The sequence below is a fragment of the Sorex araneus genome, chromosome 6 (genome assembly GCF_027595985.1).
Source record: "Sorex araneus isolate mSorAra2 chromosome 6, mSorAra2.pri, whole genome shotgun sequence".
NCBI lineage: Eukaryota > Metazoa > Chordata > Mammalia > Eulipotyphla > Soricidae > Sorex > Sorex araneus.
The window spans coordinates 146,507,787-146,534,111 of record NC_073307.1 but is presented as its reverse complement, the minus strand read 5'-3'; the positions used below and the strand labels follow the sequence as shown (position 1 = coordinate 146,534,111).

General features: G+C 52.4%; 1 pseudogene; it reads right to left on the bottom strand.

Moving 5' to 3' along the window:
- Positions 1 to 22,932: 22,932 nt before the first annotated feature.
- LOC101541035 (60S ribosomal protein L34-like) lies at positions 22,933 to 23,291 on the bottom strand (annotated as a pseudogene).
- Between the last annotated feature and the right edge of the window lie 3,034 nt (positions 23,292 to 26,325).

Here is a 26,325-nt window from a genome sequence, read left to right as displayed (position 1 = left end):
CTGAAACCCTGGTACTTTCTTGGGTGATAGGATGGCTGCACCCAAACTCCAGGGAGTCAGAAGCTAGAGATTCTCCCAGGTCCTGCCCTCTGAACTCTGCCTTGGGGTATGCGGCAAGATCTTGAACTCATTTTCAAATAAAGTGGTGAATGATTTCCCTGGGTTCTGTCTGGGTGAGTGATCAGGTCCAAAGTGAGTGATTTCATAGGAACTCTGATGCATAGCCAAGCTGGGTAGACATTGCGAGGACCTATCATTTGTGTTTGGGGTCTGGGGTAGGAAAGATAGCACAGTGGTTACTTGCCTTACACATGGCCAACCCACGTTCAATCCTGGGCACTGGTTACTTGCCTTACACCTGGCCAACCCACGTTCAATCCTGAGCACAGCCGAGTATGTTCTCAAAACTAACAAAAATCAATGCATGTCAAAGATTTGGGACCAAAGATAGCACAAAGGAAGTACGGCACTTGCCTTGCGTGCAGCTGCTGAAAAAGGTGTGTTTCATGGGATTAAGCCCCTTACCTTTTGGGATCAGATGCTCTCTCCAGGTATACTGTGTCAGACTGGAGCTCCACTGCCAGATTTCCAGCTACCAATGCCTTGGAAAAACATCTCACTCACCTGGTGTCAAAAACTTGCAAATGTGCATGTGTATGTGTTTTATTTTTTTCCTAGGGTGGGGACAAACCTGGAGGTACTCAGGGATTACTTCTGGCTCTTTGCTCATGAATCACTCCTAGGGGACTTGGGAGACTAACGGGATGCCAGGGAATTGAACCCAGGCTGACTGCATGCAAAGCAAACACCCTTCCTACTGTACTATCTCTCTGGCCTAAAGAGCTTATGAGTGCAGCTGGTGAGTGTGAATGAGAAGCACGGGGAGAACAGTGCTCTGTCTTCAGACATGCTTGGTGTGGGGGCAGAGGAAAGTCCAGGAGAAGACTGTTCTCGGAGATGTCCTGATAACATCCTGAGTGTGAGGAATAAGCAATGTGGGTGAGACCACACCGTCACCAGCTCCTGAGACAGGCCTTGGGGGTGGGCCAGAATCTTCCATGTCAGTTTCCTTTATGAGGAGAAGGGGTACTTCTGGCTTGCCAGAGCAGCCCTGTAGGGCTTCAGGACGTCAGAGGCTCTAAGAGAGTCAGCTTAGAGCCGCAGAATCCCTTGAAAGGTTCTGTTGAAGCTTTGACAGCCTCCAGCCCTCCGTTGCGGGTCAGTTGCTGAAGAGTTGAAGCCCATAGAATGGACAGACGCACCCCTGACCACACAGTGGCTCATAGGATAACCCCTGACTGAGTTCTGACTGAGATTCTTGGCATCTTTGAAGCAGAGGGTTCTGGAAGGCGGAGACATTGCCACTGACCATGGTGCTGACACTGATGGCTGCTCTTCTCAGCATCGGAGGGAGCTAGGGGCAAACCAACCAGCCACCGGCTAAACTCTTGTCAGAAGGGACAGCAGGAGAAGTGACAAAAAGAATGGTTCATGGTAGGAAGCTTGCCACGAGTGGTGGAGGTGGGGAAGTTAGACTAGAGAAAGGACCACTATGACAATGAGAGTTGGAAATGATGGCTCTGGACAAGAACTGTGCTCAAAGGAGATAACATAACCTTTTGGCAACAGTATTAGAGAAAGAAGCATTGGGTTAGCGCCCCAGAGACAGCAGTCTCATGCTTCACTTCTCTCAGGGGCCAGGGAGATGCTCAGTAGGCTGGAACTGTATTTTTCAAGCAGAGGCAGGAGCCCCAGGCTTGATCTCTGGTCATTCTTGAGCCCCCAAGCACCACTAGAGGCCATCCCTAAGCTCTGATCTGGGTGTTAGTCCTGAGCACTAATAAGTGTAGCCTCCTAACCAAACCATATCGCTAATCTTAGCCTCAGTTCCCTCATCTCCAAGATGGGGGTGGTGGCTCCTGTCCCCCAGTACATCTGTGAGGATGAAATGAAGCGCAAACTCCCTTCTCTCCTGTCACCACTGTCCCTATGTCTACAGCCTCTCTCTCCATGGGTCAGTCCGACGGGACCATGGAGTGCCTAGACCTTTGGGCAAACGTTTGGATACGGCCGTGAGGGTGCTCCTGGGCAAGATGAGCATTAAGCAGGTAGACCTGCTCTACTGTGGGCGGGCTCCGCCCAACCAGTTAAACTGGACTAAACTGAACCAAAAGTTCTGAGTAAGAGGAAACTGCCTGCCTGGCTGCCTCGAGCTGGCTGGCCCTGCCTGCTGATCTCAGTGTCCAGTCCGCTGCCGTTCAGGCTGGAATTTATGCCACCAGCGCTCCTGGTGCTGCTTGGGGACTGCAGATCTTAGAGGCTTAGTAATTGCCAAAGCCAACCTCTTATAATAAAACTCTCTGTACAGATCATCGTGTGGGCTCTGTTTCTCTAGAACATCCTGACAGCCCTTTCCCTCTGGCCCCCATCTCCCCCCCACACCCACTCACACACACACCTCAGTGACTTGGATAATCATCCCCCACATCCATTCCATGTTTCCTGAGCCGAGTCTGTCCTCACCTCCACCTCTGCCCAGACGAATGTCCTTACACCATGTTTATGCAGCATCCCAGGTTATGCAGGTTATCCCTGCTTACGGGGTCAACGGCTCCTCTCCGAAACCCCCTGCTCACTAGTATTATTGATGTGTGTGAACGTGGGGTTATGAGTTTTCTCTCCCCTCGCCCTTTCTAGGTGATCAGTTAGGTGCCTGCAGAGCCTCCCTGCTTCTGATTCCAGTCCCCAACCCCTGCCTCAGGCCCTCGCCCCCATAAGGTCGCCTGTGTATGTCTAATGACCCACTGAAGGGTCTCCCGGGGACTCGCTCACTGAGTCATTGCAGGTGGCAGTCATCATCAGAGACTCAGAGACCCAGAGTGCCCCCAGACCTTCCCTTCGATGAGATGGAAATGAGATGCCAGCGGTGTTGAGGTGGAGGCGGAGAGCCTTTTAGAACCCAGGTTCGCTGGCTGGCTCTCTTCCAAATGTGTTTTCCAGCAAACGGTAGGGCCCAGTGAACCCTGACCATGAAGCGCTTTCAAATGAGTCTTTAATAATTTACTTATACAAATTGAACCTAATTAAATCGCACCCGTTGAAAATGCACCACTGTATATCCAAATGATGGAATCGGGCTTTAAAAAAAAAAAAGCAATACAGGAGGGATGCTAAGGTAATTTTCCACTTGTACGAAGCACGCTGGGATCTTCAAATTGCCATCGCGCCGAGTGCCCGCCTGGGATTATTAAAGGGCCAGTCCCCTAGGTTTATGGCTTCTCAAGACCTGGGCTTGTTCTCTTTCTTTCCTTTGGGCTGCCCGCTCTTGACCTCCAGAGCCCCTGGCACGGGGGAGCAGAACAGATTTGCAGATTCTCACGGTCCCGCCGCAGGCTCCTCTCTGCATGTTTGGAAACACGGAGCAGGTGGCCTCCTGGAGCCTTTGTCTGGGCCATTGCCCATCTGGAATGGTTGCCGAGAGCCTTGTTCTCAGCGCCGGTGCAGGGGCCTCAAGGCTCTGCCCTCCACCAACCCCCATGGCTGACTGGCCGCTGCCCCATTGCCTGACCCTCTGCTTTTGAAGCAAAAATCACTCACCCTGGAAGCATCTCTTGCCGCTGGCACCTGTGTTTCTGCCCTTTCCGCAATCCCCCAGGTAGACTCCAAAATCCCAGAGTGACAGCCAGCAACAGTTGGGACAGCGTGGGGACTCACCCTCCTCCCCAAATCCTGCAGCGGGCTGTGCCCCTGCACCCCCCCCCCAACACCTCTCCTCCCTGGTCCTCTGCATCCTCCCACCACCAGCCCCGAGGCATCAGACAGGCTGCTGCCGTTGGCTCCCCCCCCCCTCCCGTCCCTGACAGGGCTGCCTCATGTCAGGTCTGAAAGGCGAGTTTGCAAGATAGAGTTAAAAAGCCTCCTGGACAGGGCTGCTGGTTTACACGCCCCCGGGGCCGCTTCTGAGCCCAGCTGCTAATGAAAACAGACTGCTGGGTCCTGAGTGAGCCCAGGAGAGGCTGAGAGGAGGAGGGCGCTGGGCTTTCAAGCCGCAGCTGACTGTACTCAAGCTCGGGGGCCCAGGAACCCCCTGCGTGGCTCTTCATAACGCTCGCCCCCCTCTCCACCCGCCTGGTAGCCCCTTTCCATACAGGGAGAGAAGGGGTCTCACACAGTCCTTTGGAGCCGGGCTGACCCACATAGTGAATTCTTCTGGAAAGAAATGAGTCAACATTTAAACCAGGTGGGTGAGTCAGAGAGATAACTCACTCCAGCTCCAGCGGACGGGGTTGAGTTCCATCTGAGCACGAGGGGGGGAGGGCGGGGGGGGAAGGGTTGGGGGGAGGGCGGTCATCCAAGGTGAGGAGGGTTCCTTGTTCCTTGAGAGAAGCCCCCCAAAGAAAAAAAGATAGATGTCAGATGACTTATTTTTTTTTTAAAATGAGATTTCTGGATTTTCCCTTAGAAGTATCTCCAGATAGAGCTGAAGGCATGAGCAACTGTGAATCACTTGCTTTGCCAGGGGAATTCAATCCCCAGCACCTGCAAGACAAACAGAAAAAGAAACACAACTCACACGCTCACAAACGCCTTAGCCATTTGCGCACACACTTACACACGCACACACCCACTCACATGCACTCACAGGTGAATACAAATCACACTCAAACACTCGCACATTCACACAGACTTGCAGTCACACACTAACATACCCTCACATCAAGCACTCACTTTCAAACTCTCATGAACTCACACACATTCACACAAACACAAAACGCACCCCCCATGCACTCACATACTTACAAACGCACTCATTCACACATTCACACACTCAGATACACTTACACTCCCACACACACACACACTCAGGCTCACACTCCAATACTCATGTTAACTCACACTCACACTCTTGCTAACACCCACTCTCATACTCACACCTACACACCCTCACACCCACACTCTTACTCGCATTCACTCTCACACTCGCATACACACTTTCAAACTCCTGCACTCACCACACACCCAAACACTCACTCTCTCCTACTCACCCATGCAAACACTTGCACTCACTCATTCTCACACCCACTGCTCATACTCAGATGGATCCACTCACTCTCAAACTCCCTGCTCAGCCACAAACACACTTAAACTCACACATACTGCCCTATTCACACTCATGCTCACCTTCAGAGTCACAGACCCTCACACTCACACATTCACTGCTTTCTCGCTTGTACAAACTACATTCACATGTCACACTCAAGCACACTCACAGAGAAACTCATACACACACATACTCTTACTGACACACAGACATACTTGTGTAACACCCACACACTCACACAGTCTCACTACCCACACAACTCACAAGCTCACACACTCATAACCACAATCTCACTCTCACACACTTCTGCTCACACTCAGACCCTTGTACTAATATTCACTCTCACACTCCCAGAAACTCATTCACACACTCCTGCTAACACTCAAACACTCACACACAATAATACACACCCTCACAAACACAGAAACACACATCACACATGCTAGCAGAAACACTCAGACTCACACACAGCATGCATTGTTTGCCCCGTCAGCAGCGGGCTGTGCTGAGTAGCTGAGTCATGTCTGGTCCACTTTCTTGCAGCTTCTCATTCTTCCACCCCAGAGACGTTTCTGCCTCTCCTCTTCCCATTCCCCTTAGTTCTGTTGGGAATGTGGCCCAAGCTCCTCCGCCCCACAGCCTGGGCGTCACTTGGCCTGGTGCGCTATTCTATAGATGAGGCCCTGACCCCACAGTGGGAGCTCCTGAGGTCAATTCCACGGCCAGGACTAGGGCCTATGGTGCCCCCCCTTACTCAGGAGGGACTAGATACCCCGAGCAAGGCTCACGCAGTTGGGGTTTCTGGTTGCTTCCTTTTGATGTCCTGAAGCAGCTGGAAACCCCTCCACATGCCCCCCACCCCATCCCCCAGTACGGCTGGGAGAGAGAGCTTTGAAAACTGCTGTCTGGTCTCATTATGTCACTCACCGCCCTTCTTGGAGCAGAAGGAAGAAGTTTTGCAGTCTAAGGAAAAGCAACTTATTTGGATGGACTTTTCAGAAGGGCCCAGCCTACCTTCTTACCTTGCCCCTGACACCTGGTCCAACCCCCCACCCTCCTGCTGTTTGCTTCAGCCATCCTGTCTGAAGATTTACCCTTCCTTGTAGATGAGAAATTTTGCTTCCCATGACAAGCCCCCACTACATCCCTTCCCTCAAGAAGTCTTCTTGACCCCTGATTCCATTTTGAGATCCCCGGAACAGAGTTTACGACTGCCCCTGCCCCCCCCCCCGTGATCCCGTGATGCCCTCTCCTGAAGCCCTGATCTCAGTGTTCTTGGTAATCACTTTTACTGAGACTTAAGGGGGACCAGGTGGGGCCATTCCGTGCATGGGCTCATAACTCCAATCTTCCTTTAATGTAAAGAGTGCTCCTGACTGTTCACATGGGGAAACTGAGGTGCCACAAGGTGAAGCAGCACACCCAAGGTTATCCCATCTGTCAGGGACTAGGGCAGGGCTCATCTTGGATCTGGAGTTACAGGCCATGCTCTTCATGCTTTGGGTGTGGGGTTCATAGCGGGATCACATAAGGGTCCAGAGCCCTGACCGGTCCCATGGGCTGTCCTGGTGCCAGCACCAGGGGAAGGCTTCTGGAACAAGTCCCTCCATTCGCAGGAGCTCAGACACACTGACCACTCTGCTCTCCAACCCCTCCTCATCACTCCTCACACAACACTCACACTTCTCAGTCTTTTTAAAGATTCATTATTAGCATATAACATTGTAGAATTTGGGAGGGGGACTTTGGGTCACATCTGGTGATGCCAGGGATTACTCCTTAGCTCAATGCTCAAATGCCCAACAGGACTCAGGGGATTTTATAGTGCTGAGGACTAAACCCAGGGCTCCCACATGCAAAGCATATGCCCCAGCCTAATGAGTCATCTCTCCAACCCAACATTGCAGAAGTAAAGAAGTATCACTTCATACCTCGTTATGTGTGTAGGGTTCATGGTACCCACCCCACAAACTCCAGGGCCAACCTATCACCCAAATACCCCATTCCTATTGCTTTCATTCAACCACCCATTGCGTTCATTGGTTGCAGGATGATCACCTCTAGTTTCATCTATTCTATTCTGCCCCAAAGGGCACTGTTATAAACTTTGGGTCCCACAGCTGCTTCACTTAATCACATGCCACTGGGCATGTAGGTTGGTTGAAGTTGTGGTTCTCATGAATAAGGGGCCCAAAAAGTTACAGGAATGTAAATGCCTTTGCAAATTCATGATTCATATTTTGAAAAGCATTTTGGCACATTTCAGTATCAGATGAAATTTCCTTTCAGTTTTTACATTAAAATTTGTTTAACTATCGAAGCACCTTTATTTACAACTGTAAATTCAGAGTTAAGTTTCAGGTATGCAATGCTCCAACAACAATCCACCACCAATGTTTTTGTTTGCTTGTTTGTTTGTTTGGGGCACACCTTGTAGTGCTCAGGGCTTATTCCTTATTTCTGTGTTCAAGGATCATTCCTGGTGATGCTCGGAGGAGCATGAGTGGTGTTGGGGATCAAATCTAGGTTGGCTGCATGCAAGGCAAACACTCTACCTGCTGTACTGCTCTGGCCCCGCCAATGTTTAAAGAAATAGAAACATTCCCCACATCCTCCACTGCCCTCGACTTGTCTGCTAATAGAAAAACCCAGAAAACATACTTTCTTGCCGGGGCCACCATCAACCAGAACCTCCTGTTGCATAGCCCTGGCCCCTAGAGCCCCAGCCTTTGGCCTTTGCACAGGTAACCCCAAACTATTCTTTCACCCTCACTCCCTTCCTGCCTTCGCACTCCAGTTCCAGTACTCCCTTCCAGAGTCCGCCTGTCCTTTCAGAAGTGAACTCTGAGCCCCTCACATGCCTCCTGTCTGCCCCTCTCACCTCAGCTCAGGCCACCTCCTCCTCTGTACCCTGCTGGCCAACTCCTTCCCCACCCCCTCACTTGCCTCTTGTTCCTCCAGCTTTTGTTTCTGCTCCTGCTTACTTTTCTTTTAAAGAAGTCTTATTGGATCACCGTCAGATACCGTTGCAAACTTGCATGATTATGTTTCAGTCACACAATGCTCAAGCACCCATCTCTCCACCAGTGCACATTTCCCACCACTGGGGCATTGTTCCCAGTGTCCCACCTGCCACCCCCACCCCCACCCCACCCCACTCCCTGCCTCTGTAGTCCTGCTTACTTTCTGCTCTTGCTTAGATCCTGCTCATCTCTGTCTTCTCATTTGGGACATGCCTAGCTCAAATGGCACCAGCTCCAGACCATTCAGGGGATAGACCACCCCATTGGTACTGTCACCACAGCTGTTCGTGGTCTGTCTCCCATCCTGCCTGTTCAGCTGTCAAGAGTCTGTCTCCCGTTCTGTCTGTTCACCTGTTGAAGGTCCATCCCCCATTCTGCCTCTTCACCTGTTGCTCGTCTATCCCCCATTCTGCCTTGTTCACCTGTCGGGGGTCTATCGCCCATTCCACTCCCGCCCCTACTCAAGCTCAAGGGAAGCAGAGACCATGTCATCTTGCTCACGTCAACCTCTGAACACGGCCCAGGCTGGATGACAATGAGGAAGAGCACTCAGTTCTCCCAGCTGCCATCCTGCTGGCAGGCTGTGCTGTGAAACTGACACAGCATCTTGTCCCCAGCACGGAGAGAGCAAGCACGGGAAGGGACAGTCTCTTCTCTCCCAGGGCCCGTCATCAGCATCTGCTCTCCCGTGGAGAGCCTCACTGCCTGCCCCCGCAGCAATGCAAGCCCAAGCAGAGAACAGGCAGCCCTGGAGGCTGAGTGCACAGGGAAAAGTCAGATCTAGATGGGCACTGAGACCGGGGGGCGGTGGTGCGGGGGGCAGCCAGGGCTGAGTGAAATGAATAGAGGGCAAGGATGATGTGAGCCGGAGGGGCTGGGAGATAGTACAGCTATCAGGATACACACTAGGCATGCACGTTACCTGGGTTCAATTCCTAGCACCACACGGTTCCCAGACCAGGTGCAGCCCTGCAGATACCCAGCATGGCTGGGAGGTCCAGGTCATCCCTGGACAGCACCGCATTCAAGACCCAGTTGACTGAGAATTGCTGATAGGATCCCTGGACTTCCTGAGTACTGCTTGTAAGTACTTCCAAGTAGTTCCTCCTATTCCCAAGAGGGAGAAAAAAATGATTAGAGCTGAAGCAAGTGCAGTCCCAACAAGCAGGGGAGGGGGTGCCTGATATGGGGAAGAGGATCCCCGTGGCCAGAAAGCCTAGATACCTCTGTGTGTGTGTGTGTGTGTGTGTGTGTGTGATTGTCTCAGCCCCATAAACAGATCATCATTCTGGTCCAGGGCATCAGTTAGTGTCAGGGACCACGCTTATCCCTAGACATGCAATCTGATTGGAGGATTACACAGTCATGCTTCCTGCCAGGTTGTCAAGGAGCAGCATTGTTCTCTCGTCTGAAGGTCCCCAGTCTGGCAGCAGGGAGAGCAGTGGCTGCCATTGTCTCTTAAGTTTTTCTCTCCAGTCCTAAGGGAAGGGGTATTAGGTCTGCTCGCTCCCTGCCCACCAGCCAGGCCACCTGTGATCGCCAACTGCTAATGTGCCATGAGGAGAGAGAAGGGGTGGAGGGAGTCAGGGGCCAGACCAGCCCCACTGTGGGTAACTGCGTGTTGGCAGTGACTGGGTTTTCCGCAGACTGCAGACATCTGGCCTTGGTGCGGGCAGGATGTGTGTGATCTGGAAGGTAACCCCCAAAGGGGCTGTGAGATGCTCAAGGCTCCTCCTTCCCACAGAGCAGGGGACTCACCCCAAACAGTGCCACCCACTGTCAGGGCTGGACTCTAGGGGGTCAGTTCTCTGTGCCAGCACTGTCCATTTAAGCAGGCACTGAAAGCCAAGTAACAGCTGCCCAAGGATTCAAATGATCAGAAACGAGGTGACTTCCTCTCCCCAAAGCGTGCCCTGCTGGTGTAAGACGCAACGGTAGGAGCAGCTGGAGCTGATCGCTGTCATCCTTTGGCAAGACTCTCCTGGGGGTTCAGCAGAAAGACCAGACCTCAGAGGTGGAGGCATACAGGTTTCTGACACCATCACCAAACACCTAGATCTAGCAGGCCTGGAAGCAATGAGCAAGTGGTGAGTATTGGTGATTTCTGACATGAGGATTAAAGCCTTTCAAACTGAGACCATTTAGTGGTTTGCACCTATTAGAGTACTGATACAGCTTCCCTCCCCTCCTGGGGGGAGTGGGGACAAGCTTCCCAAGGTCTGTGGGACTCCCCCGCCCCCCACGGCTCCAGCTTTCTCTCCCTGTCTGGCAATGGATACTTTCTGCCATGACTACTTGCCATGCCCCACAGGCCCTCAGCCTCCTTCATGTCTGCTTGTTGGTGTTGTAGATGGAGAGACGTCTCCAAAGTGGTGCTTTGGAGGCCTGGGGCCCCCTCCTAGGAATTCTCAGCCTACATGACTCAAGTGAAGACCCAGAATGGAGTGCAGCTCCGAACCTTGTGGGGCATAGCCTGGGCCTGCTCAGAGTGCTCAAGGGCCTGGAGGACTGTAACCCAGGGATACCCTGGAGACCACGTGGTGCCGAGAATCAAACTGTGCTCAACCACGTGCTGGGTTGTACCCTAACTGCTGTACTGTCTCCTGGGCCTTCCATACATGGGATGCATTTTCCTCCTTGTGTGATGGGCAAGTTCAATTTTCAGAAAATTTCCCCTGTAATGACTCTTGACCAACGCCCCCTCCAAAACCAAAACCCTCCCCAGATAATTTTCTCCCTGACCACATCAAACCTTCTCTGTAGAGTTTTGGAACACCTTGAGGTGGGGAAGAGGGTTGGCTCGGGTGAAAATCCAGGGGGAAGATATCACCAATTCTCTGTCTACTGCTTCACAACTATGATCATCTCCCACCACAAATGTGGGTTAAAACAAAGACCCTACTGATGTTGGTGGGAAGTCTCCCCCTTCCTGCCAAAGGCCCAGCAGCCCTACCCATACCTCAACCTCTCCGGCATATAAACAGCCAAGCTACACAGTCTCACCACTAATCTGTAAGAGATGCCAAGCCAATAAATCTGGTTTTCAGGCTGAGAATTTTGGGGCCTTCGTGGGATGGGGGTGGGCCAAGTTTATACTCTGCTAAAGGCCCAGCAGCCACAGCCACACCCGATATTCTCTGACATATAAACAACCCGGCTCCACAACCAATCTCAAAGAGACACCAAGCAGCTGAATTGTGCCAGATCCACAGCGCCAGGAGTGTGCGGCCTCATATGCAGCCCCATGACACCTCCAGATTTTTCAAGAATGACGACTTTTTCAGAGCACAGCATACTAAGGAGAGTTGTGTAAAAGCCCATCAAGGTCAGTGAGCAGAAGAATAACACAGAAGGCTCAACTGGCACCAAGCAGCCCAGTAAATTCTCAACAATGACTTTAAAAAAGGGAGATAACAGTCTTCACAAGTTTTCTTTTTACTGAACTATTTTTTGGTACTTCTATTTTCCGTTTTGTTGTAACAAGCAATATAAAGTAGACTATTCGGTACCTGCTAATGGGGCAGGCTTGGTGAGGGGTGGGTGGGAAACTGAGAACAATAGTGTAGGGAAGGTCACATGGGTGGTGGGATTGGTTTTGGAACATTGAATGCTTGAAACATCTGTATTATGCACAATAATACATAAACCATGTGTTTAAATAAAGTTTCAAACATTCACTGTCACTGTCACTGTCATCCCATTGCTCATCGATTTGTTCGAGCAGGCACCAGTAACATCTCTCATTGAGAGACTTATTGTTACTGTTTTTGGCATATCCAATACGCACGGGTAGCTTGCCAGGCTCTGCTGTGTGGGCTTGATACTCTCGGTAGCTTGCTGGGCTCTCCGAGAGGGGCAGAGAAATCGAACTCGGGTCGGCCCGAGAACGCCCAACCACTGTGCTATTGCTATTGCTCCAGCAAACATTAAAAACATAAAAAAGATCCAAGTGTACATGGACCCATGTTGAAAGCTCAAGGGAATCATCCAAACCTGTGTGCTTCAAGGGCCACATCTATTTCTCTTGCGCTCTTCCTCCTAGTTGAGAATGAGCCAAATCTGCTTCTCCTGGAGAGAAGGGGCCAGTTCTCACCCACATTTATCTCTTCCAAGTTTAGCGTAGCTCTCAGTACCCCGGATGGGGCTGGTCCCTGGGTGCAGCACCAAACAGCATGGAGCACAAAGGCCAAGGACAGATGGGATTGATTGACACCATCAAGGACAACCAGGGGCAACCAATCCCTCCAGAGATCTCCCATCAACAGCCAAACTGGCCAGGGCAGTCTTTCTGACACGTGGTCTTCTTTGATCTGCTGCCCACCAGCCCTTGACTTGGTCAAGAGGGCTGGTTCCGGAAGTTCATTGCCTGGTTCCAGAGCCTGACTGTCATTTCCTGCCTGTGTGTCGCTCAGAAGGCTCCACACTCTCTCTGAGCTCCAAGCTTGATCTCCGATGTTGGCTTTGGCTTAGAGGACATGGAATCTATAAAGCGTCGGTGATCACATGACTAAAGTCCCCACAAACTTGAGGTGCTATTATTCACTTCGAAGAAAACAAGGTGAAAATTGGCAAGGGCTCTGATGAAGACCTTCTGTATTTTTCACTGCCACTTGGCTCCCTATTAATGCTCCTTTATGTGGATGTATACCCGAGTCATGGAGGTGCTTAATTGATTGAGAAACGCTTTGAGTACCAAGTCAGAGCAGGGGTAACGCTGCTGAAACGCTGCTGAAACACGGCTTGCAGGCACGCGTTCGGTCATTTTACGAAACACTGAGCATTGGGTCTTCAGAGAGGAACGTCATTACCTTGTTTCCAGGGGAGAATCATATTTAATTTAGATCAGTTTGACTAATCAGTGCATTTTACAAGCCCAGGCTCTGCCAAGCGAAGTGAAAGAATGGTTTAGAAAAGAAGGAACATGCTGGAGAGCTGAGAGTCCAACCCCGCTCATTTCCTGATTTTGGTTTCCAGAAACAAAGGTCTAGAAACTTCCATTTACACTTCGGAGTAGCCAACTAACACCCTTAGCTATTGGGATGACAGCTGGCTCCCAACAGACACCTCAGCCTGTAATCTGCATTTTCACAGAGGGCTCGGAAAGACCCCTAACAGAAAGCCTTGTGTGTGGGGGGGAGGGACAGGCAGGTGCTTTTGTGTATCATTTCAGCAAGTCTCACAGCATCCCAGAAGGAAGCTACTATGATTAGCACAGATGAGGAAACAAGGTCCAGAGAGGTGAATCAACTTCTACAAAGCCACACAGCGTTCCTGCCATACCACACCAGGGTCTGTGCCAGGGAGTCCATGTGCAGCCTGTCAGGAAGCCAGCCTCTCCTTCAGCTCCCACCCTCTTACCTCTGCTAATTCTCAGAGAGAGAGAGAGACAGAGACAGAGATAACCGGCCCGCAGAGGTGGGAGGAAGTGGGGAAAGGGAGAAGAGCTTTCAATCCTTCTTAGACATTCCTCAAGGGGCCATTTTTATGGGGAAGTGAGGTAAGACACGCTCTTGTTTTGTGACAGATAACCCTGGGAGCTAGGTGGGGACTGAGTGATGGGATGGAGCCAGCCAGGTGCAGGGAGTGGGGGTGGGGGTGGGGCAGAGAGTCCAGGTCACTTCTGGGCACACTGACGTTCCCCCGAGACCTTTACCACAGAAACATGGACAAACAGACCAGGAACTTTCCCATGGGAACTTAGTCAGACCTCATGCTGATTTTAGCGGGAATCCTGTGGGAAGGCAGATGCTCTGCCTGTGACAGGGCACTGAGGAGGATGGTGCCAATGAGGCATCACTACAGAGCCATCACTCCGCCCCTCTCAACACAGTCTCTTTCCCCGCTCTCTCTTTAAAAAAATTTTTTTTAAAGATTTTATTTTAATGTCCAGAAGAGTCACAACTTCTGACGCAAATTCTAGAGTTTTAGTTGATTAGATAACAAAGCTCTGATATTAAAATCAATAAGCTAAGAAAAACCCAACAATTTTTATGTGAACATTGTTATGATTCATCACAAGATTGTTAAGTTCCTTTCTGAAAGTTTACTAAGCTATGTGTTGCTAGTTGAGTCTTTTGTGTCGTTGTTGTTGTTTGTTGAGTTTAGCTGGCTTCTGTGTGATTTTGGAATTCCAATATTGAGGAGTTAGGAGGTGTCCAGACTTCAGGATCTACGGTCTGGTCCACTGAGTGCACATGACAATGGTTGTCGGGGATGGGCGTGGCTGCATGGGCCTCCAGAAGTACCGGGTGAAGGGTTGGGTGGACGTTCCCCAACCCAACTCCAAGAACACCAGAGTCCTCAGCCTAGGCACCGGGTACTTGAAATTATTTGCCGTTTGGTGTCTCTGCAGAGAATATTTGTGGTGTGGTGAAATTGAGCCCTTGGCGTGGCTGCAGTAGTGGGGTCTGGGCACAGTGGCTAGGGCTTCAACACGATGGGGACTTAGCCCGCCCACGTCCCAAGGGGGTCCCAGAGTTTTCAGCCACCGGGACTGGAGTGTCCCCAGACTGTGGTCTGTACCTAGAGATAATAAAATGCTTCTCCTGCTTGGAAAAAAAATGTCTTCTCCCATCGCCTTGATATTATTTCTCACCCGAGTAGTTCTTTGAGATTCTGTTTGTTGGTTCAGGATTCAGAACCTGTTGGGGGCACAGCTTGAGTCGTGCTATTTGCTGCCCTTGGGCTGTGGGAGTTGGGGTTGATCTGCCAGGAAGACCCTGTACAGCGTCCAGAGCGGAGGTACCGGCTCCCCATCCTGGGGGTGCCAGTTCCTGTCTCCGGGCCCGGTGGCCCCCAGGAGAGTGGCGGTTCCCTCCTTCTTTGGGGCACCACACAGGCTTCGGATCATAAACTCATTGATTTCCTATCAGGCAGACGAGCTGGGCTGTGGCGTGGACCAGCGCTCAGCATCTCAGGGAGGCCTGCACCCGCCTCCGGGTTCTGCTGAATCATCTCAGACAATGCAAATGCCTGCCCAGGAAAGGCTTCATTCTGCAACCAGAGTGGGCACCCCGGCCGCCCTGTGGTGGGGGGTGGGAGAGGTTGTGACCCAATCTCAGCTTGTCCTGGATGGTTAAGCTGACACTCCAGTACTTTTGTCCTTGGCTTTTGTTTTTGTTTTTGCTTAACTTATGTGTCTCCATTTCGTTCCTCCCTCCCTCCCTCCCTCCCTCCTTACATCTCTCCCTCCCTCTCTTCCTCTCTCTCTTCTTCTCTCTCTGTATGTCTCTCTGTCTCTCTCCCCCTCTCCCCTTCTCTTTCTTCCCCCTCCTCCCCTGTCCCTCTTCCTCTCTCCCCTCTTCCCCCTCTCTCTCTTCTTCTCTCCCCTCTCCCCCTCCCTCTCTCTGCACTCTGGAAACTCTTCCCTCCTCCAGCCTCCCTCCAGCTACCCCCCAGCGTGGTCCTCTTGTTGGTCTCCTCCTCCCTGCGGTCCCTCTACAAGCCGCCAGCAGGCCGTGAAGACGCCCGGGCCTCCTCACCCAAAGGGCAGGATTAATGGGAAAATTAATTCCTGACCAGCGTTTTAATTGTCGGGATCTTTAACAGGGCCGTAACAGTGAGGGAGGCTAAGAAAGAAACCACAGTTATTAAACCCATAAATCCTCCATGGCCAGGCACCGGGCGAGGGGCCAGGAGCGGGAGGGCCAGCGCGGCCTTTGGAACGGGGAGTTTGTGGAAAAAAGGGCGGAGAGTGAGGACATGGGCTGTCTCCCATCCCCTACACTCAAAGAGGCTGAGGGGTGTGTTGTGTGTGTGTGTGTGTGTGTGTGTCTGTGACAGCTCCCCCGTGGCCATACCTTCTTGCTCCCACGGTGGGGATGGCCACAGAGACAGGGCAGGGAAAGGGGATCTTTAGCATAACCTTTCACTGGCCTTGACCCCCAAAGTGAGGCAAGAGATTCCAGAAAGGCCCATAGAGTTAGCACAGCAGAGAGTGGGTGCTAGCCTCGCACACGGCTGACCCTAGTTTGATTTCTGGCATCACATAGGGGCCCATGAGCCCAGCCAGGAGGAAGCAAACCTTGAGCTCAAAATCAGAACCAGCAACTCAGATGGTGCCCCCCAACCACGGATTCCATTTATTGGGTATCTTCCTGTCCCTCCCCACCCAAGCAACCAGTTGTTTGAGGGCCCCCATCCCCGGGCTCCAAGTCACAGACTCTTACCGGGGGTGGCAGGGTTTGAACGTCCCGAAACCTGCAAAGGGACAAGATTCTGACAGGTAGGGGTGGGGAGGGGCAGTATCAGGAGGGGTGCGGGCGAGGGAGGAGGAACTAGGGAGCCCCAGCATAAGGGAAGCAAAGGGGGAGACAGAGGGATGGCACAGGGCTTGCTCTGGCCCCGCACGTGACTGACCTGGGTTCGATCCCTGACACCTCGTAGGGTCCCCTGACCCCGTCCAGGAGTGACCTTAAAACACAGAGCCAGGAATAAGGTCTGATCGCCCCCAGGTAATGGCCCGAAATAACAAAAATCCAAAACCAAACCCTAAACAAACAAGTGTGAAGAGAGCCCAGGAGAGAAGGAGAGAGATCCGAGGAGGAGGCAGGGGTGGGTGGTGGCGAGGAGGCTTCGCTCTTTACTGCAGGCAGCTTCCAGGGGCTGTGTCCGCCTCTGGGAAGAGAGCTGGGTGTCGGGGGGGCGGAATGTGGAGGGCAAGACCAGATCAATGAGCGGAGTGCAAACTGCTGGGTCCACCCCCCCAGCTGCCCGGGAAGGAGGCGGGGAAGCTGGCTGTTAGGGGGTGGCTCTGGACCCAAGCTCTGTCTGCGGCCACCGAGAGCAGGACCTAAGTCCCTAGACCTGTGCTTTCTGTGGGGCTGCAATGCAGCCGTTTTGTGCACCAGTTTTGAGGGCGGAGCTGTGACAACCTCCCCACCTCCCCGCCCCCCCTGCAAACAGCTGCTCTGAATATCAGATGGAAACGCTAGAGTTTCACAAGGTCGGGAAGGAAGTGGCAGGGGAAAGCCATGCTGGTCTGCAGGCTGGGAGGACGGAGCAGGGACTCATGCCAGCCCCAGACAGATTGAGCCCCATGTGGCACACGCTACACTCAGGGTCTCTGAGCCGAGGTGAGGAACAAGTCAAACCTCTCACCTCCCTGCTTGGAAATCTGGAGCTGGAAGGACCCCCCCTCCCCACCCCACTGCCCCAACACAAACACACACATAAACCCCACCCCCACCATCAGGAGCAGTTTTGTGAACTCTGACCTGTGTCATTGACCACTGCAGGGGGACAGGACCTCTGCCTCGCCTGACCTCTGTGCACCTGTGAAATAGGGACAATGACAGTGCTCCGTGGAGAGTGGACTGGCGTGTCTAGGCTGACCCCCGGGTCTGGGAGGTCCATCCATCCCCCACCTCCTCACCCCTGGGGGCTCTGGGTGCTGCGGGGTCTCTTGCAATCTTCTCAGTGGAGCTGAGAGTCCTGGCTGCTCTGGACCTGCCCTGAGGTGAGGGCATAGGCTCACTTCCCTTGAACTTTGGTTTTGAAATTTCTATCTAATTTGTTGGTTTTGTTTTGTTTTATGGCCCTACAGGCAGTGCTCAAGAGCCATGCCTGGTGGTACTCAGGGGACCCTATGCAGTGTTGGGGACAAACCAGGGTCATGTCCTCACAAGCACGTTAAAACTCTCTATTAGCTTTCTTACACCTCCTTCCTTCCTTCCTTCCTTCCTTCCTTCCTTCCTTCCTTCCTTCCTTCCTTCCTTCCTTCCTTCCTTCCTTCCTTCCTTCCTTCCTCCCTTCCTTCCTTCCTCCCTCCCTTCCTTCCTCCTTCCTTCCTTTCCTCCTTCCTTCCTTCCCTCCTTCCTTCCTTCCTTCTTTCCTTCCTTTCCTCCTTCCCTCCTTCCTTCCTTCCTTCCTTCCTTCCTTCCCTCCCTCCCTCCCTCCTTCCTTCCTTCCTTCCTTCCTTCCTTCCTTCCTTCCCTCCCTCTTCTTTCTTTCTTTCTTTCTTTCTTTCTTTCTTTCTTTCTTTCTTTCTTTCTTTCTTTCTTTCTTTCTTTCTTTCTTTCTTTCTTTCTTTCTTTCTTTCTTTCTTTCTTCTCCAAACCCAGAAATGCTCAGGGCTCACTCCTGGCTCTGTGCTCAGGGCTCACTCCTGGCTCTGTGCTCAGGGCTCACTCCTGGCTTTGTGCTCAGGGCTTATTCCTGGCTCTGTGCTCAGAGCTCACTCCTGCCGGGACTACATGTGGTGCCGGGGATCAAAACCAAGTCGGCTGCACACAAGGCAAGAGTCTTTCTCACTACACTATCTCCACACCCCCTTTCCCTTTTGAAAATGATAACTCGACCCACCATAACTCATAAACCTCATTCATTGGCCACCCACCTTACTTCCTTCTGGCGCTGTTCCTGGGTGGTGGTCACTGGCCCACCTGTGGTGACCTGAGGGTCCCCTGGGTGTGTGAGGGGCCAAGTCACCCTCCCCCTGGCCGGCCGACAATGATGAATGAATGAAGGAGGGAATGGGGGCCACCAGGCTGGTTGGTAATCGGTGGCCGTAATTCAAGTCTCACAGTGTTAATTACGGAGAAATCATGAAGGGCTGGGTGTAGCAATTACACATAGGTGTGGTTGAACATTATCATAAGCAATGAACAGATGTAAAGTCCTTCCTTCAGGGGAAGTTCTTCTAGGAGATATTCAAGGACAAAATCTCATCTAAGTGCTCAGCACTCTAGAATCCTGCTAGGAGATCCGCCCAAGGGCAGAATTCCTTCCATGGGTGTATTGTATTCCCCTTCCCTTAGCCAGTATCCAGCCAAACAGGCATCTTAAATTTACTTCTTAATAATATTTCTAGTCACTTTGTATGGACACAGTAAGAGATATATGAAGATATACATTGGCTCTTCCTGTGGACATCTCGCTATATATCCCAGACTACAGTCCTCAGGCCAGGTTAGTCTTTCCTAACCCCAGCAGGGTCCTTATTCAGTTACTTCTCTTTGGGTCATGACAGAGTTTGTTCCATGACTGTGCTCTTAACTTATTATGCTTCTTATGGGGCTTAGCCTGTCCCTTTTTGATGCCAGGGTACCATATGATATGCCCTGGATTAGCCCAAGTCCCTTACTGAGACCTTCCTTTTGGGGTGTTAGAAACTAAGGCAACTGAGGTTTAAGTCAAGTAAATATGATGGATGCCCAAGAGCAAATATTATTCGGAGTCGAAACTCCTATGTTACTAAAGCATAGCAGTAATTGTCTTCCTGTGTCTATACAAAAAGGACATTTCACTAAAATAAACTATGCAAATGGCATAAAGGAAAGAGAAAAGCAATATTTCATTTACATGAGCCCTCAGATAATTTGATCTACAGGTTATAGGGTCTGATTGGGGAATATTTGTGATTAACAGATAAGAAAAGAAGAGCACAAAGGAGAAGTTAAAGATAAACAAAATTTATCTTTGGGAATGCCCTGAAGGAATTGGGTATGCCTTGGGAGCACTGTGGTGTGAGTAACTCAATAACCCTAGGCTCCCTGTCAGGGGAGAAAGACAAACCAATGTTACTTCTTTTTTTGAAAGCCTAAAATCAGTTTTATTTTATTATTATTATTATTATTATTATTATTATTATTTATTGAATCACTGTGAGAACAGTTACAAAGCTTTTAGGTTTAAGTCTCAGTCAGACAATGAACAAACACCCATCCCTTCACCAGTGCACATGTTCCGCCACCAAGAATCCCAGTATACCCCCCATCCCACCCCCACCCTGGCCTGTGTGGCAGATGATTTTCACTTTACTCTCTCTTTACCTTGATTACATTCAATGTTTCAACAAAAACCCACTATTATTATTTGGAATTTTCCCCCAACAATCAGACCTGCTGAAAAGGCATCATTAGATCATTTGTTTTCTATTGCTGATAATGAAGAGCATATGATGTCTGATATTTTAGTAATTAAGTCCAGAGAAATTTCTGCCAGAAGCCGTTGGGTTCCGAAATTGGTTTGTGTGCCTCTGAGATCATGACTGTTCAGAGTGGCCGCTCGGGGTCTCTTCTGGGTGGGGAGCAGTGCTGGTGTCACCTCCCCATCCCAAGATTTCCCACTTGTGCCCATCACTGCAAACTTGTACTTCTGTGCGATAGGCTCTGAAAGATGGCGGTCACCATGCTACCATCAATGGGAAAGGCCAAGGGACAAAAACTGTTCCCCTCCTGGGGCAGCACGGGACCGTAGCTTAGTTCACAGTCTAGAAGCATTTCTGCCAGAAGCCGCTGGGTTCTGAAACTGGCCAATGTTACTTCTTAAAGATGCTTAGAACTTTAATCCAGCACTCCAACCTTTGCCGCAGCCTGTGGGCTAAGCGCCACCTCCCTTATCTTGCAGGAGCAGAAACAGAGAGGTTGGTCCCTTTGCCCAGAATGCACAGCCAGCAGGACTCAGACTGGGCCAGTGCCCTCCCCTCTCTGTGCCACAACTTCCCTCTCCGTGATACAGGACCACAGAGACTGTGCCACGGATGGTCTGGGATCGTGGTGGGATTTCCCTGTGGAAGGTGGACGTCGGAACAGCATCTGACTCTGAGTTTTCCAAAAGTGAAACAGCTGAACTCAGTTCTCCTGTCAGTGTGCCATGAACTCACAGGCCAGGATGCCTCAAGTTCTACCTCACCGGGTACCCCAAATCTCTCCTTTTGAGACTCCTCAGCTGGGGACTTGAGGTGGGCATGCCTGTTTAGCCTGTGTCTGGAGACCCTTTGAGGGGATGGAGCGGGTAACTGGGCCAGATGCTTCGTCCACAGGCACCTGTGAAGGCATCAGGGGAGGGAGGGGTTATTCTTTTCAGCCCCATTTACAGATGAGCAAACTGAGGCACCAGGAGTGCATGAGGTTGAGGCCAAGGAGGATTTGCTTTTGGGGCAGTCCCTTGGCCAGTCACTGATCTCAACCACTGCAGCCCTCCTCCTGCCACCCAGAACCCAGGCGAGAGGCGCATCTGTTTCTACTGTCACACCCAGACAGTCCCCCTGTAATTAATGATGATTATCTCGTCTGGCAGGAGCGAAATAGACACACTGTGACTAGGCCACTCTACTCGACCCGCCCCCCTTCTCCCGGGAGAAAGGGGCTAGTAGGCTGAGACCCAGCCCCTATCTGCAGACAGTGCTCAGGGGGTAGGGCCAGATTGTGCCAAACTCCCCTCCTACTGTTTATTGCGAGGGGGCCAGACCTGGTCAGGATGGGCCCCAGCATGGTCCAGAGGCCAGACTGGCTTCCCGTAAGCCCTGTTGATTGAACCCCAGGGCTGAGAGTGGGATCAGGGGTCATCTCGTCCCAAGCCCTCCTTTTTGTTTTTGAGGACCCACACTCAGCACTTCCCTGGGGGCCCTGGGACCACATGCATTGCTGTGACTCGGGCCATTGCTGTGGTTCTAGTCTCAGCCCCTTTTCCTCAGAGGCTGGAAGCCCAGCCTCAAGAAGAAGAGTGACTTCTGCAAGGTCACGTTGCCCGTGACTGAGATAGGGGACCTCTGGGGCTCCCCCACGCTGGCCGTCCTCCTGGTCTTCACACTGGTGTGTCCCCTCTTCTTGGCCTGGTGTGAAGCCCACAGGAATGAGGAGCAGGTATGGGTGATGGTGCTTGAGAAGTCTGTCAGCTTCAGGGATGGTAAAATCCCCCCAGGGGAGAGCTTCTGAGCCGGATCCCGAGCAAACTAGCAAACTGTCACCTAGTAGCTGCTCATTAAAATCTGGCTAAGAGGGCTCTCGTGCTAGGCAAAGGGCTGGGCAAACAGTTGACTTCCTGTGGGAAACTCTCAGAATGGCGAGTGGGGTGGGGGATAGAGTCATGAACGTTCTTCCCAGTGTCTCTTGATGGTGTCTGCTGGCCCTGTCCTCCTGGGAGCCCCCTGGGACCCTCATCTGGAGGCACAAAGCATAAGAGACCCCTCCTGATCTACCCGCTTCCCTGGGGCAGACTCTGGATGAGCTACATCCCTACGGGAAGGTTTTCCACTCTAAAATCTTCGCACACTGACTCTTCAATGGGTGTGTGTGTGGTGGGGAGGGTGCCAACATGACTGCCTTCTACCAGCTCCTGGGATGCCCAGCTGGCCTGAGGGCCCAGCATCATTCCACTGGGCTGGTGGGGAACAGACTCTTTGCTCTGTGGCCCGTCCCCCTCCTCATGAAACCATCCCAACAGAGGCTTGGGGAGCCCCAGTGTGCAGATGTGGGACTTGAGGGTCACACAGCCCCCCACCTGAAGTCACATAGCCAGAGGGTCAGGACTGGGGCTGACGGTGGTTCTCTCAGGCCCCAGAGGCCCTGGGGGTGGGGGACCGTGATGACCCAGCTAGGTGTGTCCTGGGCAGAATGGTTCAAGGCTGCCACAGGCACTACCTGGGGGCTGGACCTTCCACGGGGGGGGCTCATGATTTAGTGGTGATGGCTTCTTGGGGTGTGGACACCCCCAAGTCCTCCACAGGATGCACCCAGGATGCTGTTAATTCCTGCTCCCCACCCTGCCCCCATTCTGTCTGGCTCTGGTCACTGGTTATAAACGTTCCCCCCGACCCCCACCCTTGCAGCCCTGTGCGCATATGTGTGTGTGTGTGTGTGTGTGTGTGTGTGTGTGTGTGTATGTGATGAGGACAGTAGGGGGATACCTAAAAGTTACCTCAGGATCTTGTTCGTTTATTCATCTTCTAAAAACAAAAGTCAGAGAGCTAGTACAGGGGTGGTGAGACACTTGCCTTGCAGCCTCCTGACCCCAATTCGATCATTATTTATTTATTTATTTATTTATTTATTTATTTATTTATTTATATTCTTCGTAAAAGCTTCATTTGTTTATTTTGCTTTCTGACTCTGTGCTTGTGCCTGCAACACTTTCACAACGATGTTCTGCTCCTCAGTAAGGAAAGCGCACTTGATCTTGTCTCGAACACACTTGGCACACGTGGATCCCCTGTAGACCCAGCTGATAAACTTTTTTTTGTTTTAGAGAGCTGCTTCAGAACTTTAGGTCTCACTTCCCAGACTCCTCAAAGCCGGCCGGGGCACACGCTACACACAGACTTCGGCGCCTTCCAATCTTTTTGGTATACAGGTAAACGATTCTATTTCCAGGGGTTCGGGACAGCCGGGTTTTGATGGAGGCGGTGTTGAGGAGAGCCGATGGCGGTACGTCAAACGCTGCACCATTCTGAAGGTCGAAGACACCGTCCCGGAAGAGCTCCAGTGTGATCCTTTAGGCAAAAAACAAACTAACAAACAAACAAAAAACAAAAAAACAAAACCCCAAATGCAAAAGCTTTCATTGTGGGCCAGAAACACAGTCCGGGGATAAGGCATGTGCCTTGCACACGGCCAGTCCTGGCTTGATCCCTGGCACTACATCGTGTCCCTCCCTCAGCACTCCCAAAGCCCTGAGCACTGCCGGGTGTGGCCCCCAAGCAAAAGCAAGGGAACCACGCATTGCGAGACTCTCGCCCCGACCTTGTGGAGGCCTAGAAAGGCGCAGCTGCTGGCAGGAAAGGGATGGGGAAGCTCATGGAAAGCTCCACTCATTCATTTGCTCATCGGTGCATTTGCTGGGACATTCTGCTGTAAAACCTTTGCCACCCTGACTCCTCAATATTCAGGCCACCCCCTAGGGGTCGCCAGCCTTTTGGAGGAGCCCCCTTCTTTCTACCGCGTTCCCGTTGTGGGTTGCATTTTTTTACTGTTTCCACCCCTGCAGTGACCCATAGCCGACAGCCTTGAGGTGGGGCCCTGATTTGCTGTCGCCAAGTCCACCGGAAGGAAAGTGCTTACTTTCCCGCCCATCTGCCACCCCCATGCCTTGCATTGAGCATGCCTCTGAAGACCCCCTCATCCCCCCCACCCCAATCATTCCTTACCATCCCCCACAGGTCTCCAAGCAGAACTGGGGCTCCATCGTGCCCCCTGGGGGCTGCCTTAGGAGCAAGGAGCAAGGACCACAGACGAACCAGGCACTCCTGGTGCTTTGGTATCTGGGGCCCACCCCCATCGGCAAACAGAATCACACCTACCCATCGTCATCCCGCTCTCCTGAAGGCATGACCCCCTCCCAAGCTGGCCGATTCCTTGAGAACATGAACCAGCCGCTCCTGAGTCCAGCCCGACCTCCTTCTGCAGGCCTTTCAGAACCTTCACACTCTGACCTCTAACCCCCTACAGTCTTCAGCCCAAGGCCAGGAACCGGGCATTCAGGGTCAGCCCAGGGTCCAGCACACACGGAAACCATCAGTCTCACTCGCTGCTCACCCTGCTTTCTCCATTCCCTCCTGCAGACACAGCGACAGGGGCTGGGGCTGGAGGGACAGTACAGGGGCGCCATGCTTGCTTGAGGCAGCCCAGCCCAGTTTTTTTTTTAATTAATTTATTTATTTTTAATTAGTGAATCACCGTGAGGGTACAGTTACAGATTTATACATTTTTGTGCTCATGTTTCCCCCAAAGTTCGAGAACCCATCCCTTCACCAGTGCCCATTCTCCACCACCAGTAAACCCAGCATCCCTCCCACCCTCCCCAGTCCCGTCTCCCCCCACCCCACACTGCCACTGTGGCAGGGTATTCCCTTTTGTTCTCTCTCTCTGATTAGGTGTTGTGGTTTGCAATAAAGGTGTTGCGTGGCCATTGTGTTCAGTCTCTAGTCTACATTCCAGCCCAGTTTGGAATCCTGGCCCCACATAGGCCACGGGTGGCCTGAAAATAAAACCAAGGCTGGTTTCCATGCCTGTCCCACTCCCTCAGGCTCTGTCTGACCCCCCCCCTCCCATGCTTCCCCAGCCAGCCTTGCCCTTCTGCTGTTCCCTGCGCTGGTAGATCCCTACCCCTCGGGGTCCATGAGGAGTTAATTCTCCTTTCAAGCAGCACATTCCCGTGGGCTGTCGACTTCCCCTCTGTGAGCCCTCAGGAAGCCAACACTGGAACACAGGGTGGAGGGGCGGGATTGGCATTCACACATGGCTGACGTTGGGCTGGGACTGGCCAGATGGGGAAGGCTGGTGGTGGGCGTTCTAAGTCAAGGGCACAGCGCAGGCAAAGCCTCCCCAGCCGCAGAGGGGATGGGACGTTCTGGCAACTCAGTTGGCCCCATGGGGCTAGAGCATGGTTTCAGGGCTGGAGGACGTCGAAAGTGGGGGCGGGGCGACAGTGCTTTGGGGATGCTGTAGGTGCAGTCACAGCTGTTGTTTGTCCCAGAGCCAGAGTTCCTGGGGCTGTGTGTCACTCTGTGACGTGTCACTGTCCCCGACTCCCACTCACCTGCATCCCCCGTGCCAGCCCTGGGCATTTCCACCCAGCTACGCACTGAATTACGGGCAGCTGCTGCATCTACCACACCTCCCCCAGACAGAATCACATCTTCCCACCTTCACCCCGCTCTCCTGCCCCCAGCACCTAAGCATGGGGGACCAGGGGTCCGAGCTAGTGCAACCTGTGCTTCACATACACCCCATCCCCACGCCCAGGTAGCCGCCTCCTCCCTTGGACTCCAGCCCACTTCCTGAAAGAAACTGGTGAGGCATTTGGAGTGGAGAGCAGTGAGGAAAGGTGAAGCGGGTGGTTGCAAACGCGACGTGAACTGGACCCCGCAAAGTGTTGGTCTGAAAGATTTAACCCAAAACCCCCTCCCACCGTCTCCCTGGGGGCCTGGCCTGAGCTCCCATGCCCGACACTCTGCAGCCTTGCCAGGAAGAGACTATTCCAGGCTCTCCGGAGAGTTTGAAGGTGGTCGCTAATGTACGGAGCATTTCCCGGCTCCTTTCCTCTCTCCCTAGGAGTCAGGCGTACTCTCCAGGAGCCATGGACGGTGTCTCAGGGCTCGGCAGAGCCTGCCCTCCCTCTGTCAGTGGGCAGAGCAAGACAAACCACGAAAGGCAAGGCTGCACTGGGCACTGGGCACAAACGTGAGAAAAAGACCCAGAAGGGTCAGGTCAACGAGGGGGCTTAGGGCGGGGCTCTGTGGGCAGGGGGTGGGGGACTGCCACATTCCAGCAAGATACCCTGATGGGCTCCATGGAGCATACAGGGTTTGACCACCAGCATCACAGCATCCCCTAAGCACCCTGGGAATGAACCCTGAGCACTGAGTCAGGAGTAGCCCCTGAGCATCACTGGGAATGTCTGAAGGGACCAAATAAATAAATAAAAACTTTTAGGAGCTTCCCTGGGCAGAGAGCGAGGGGCTGAGAAGTGCTGGCCTGGCTC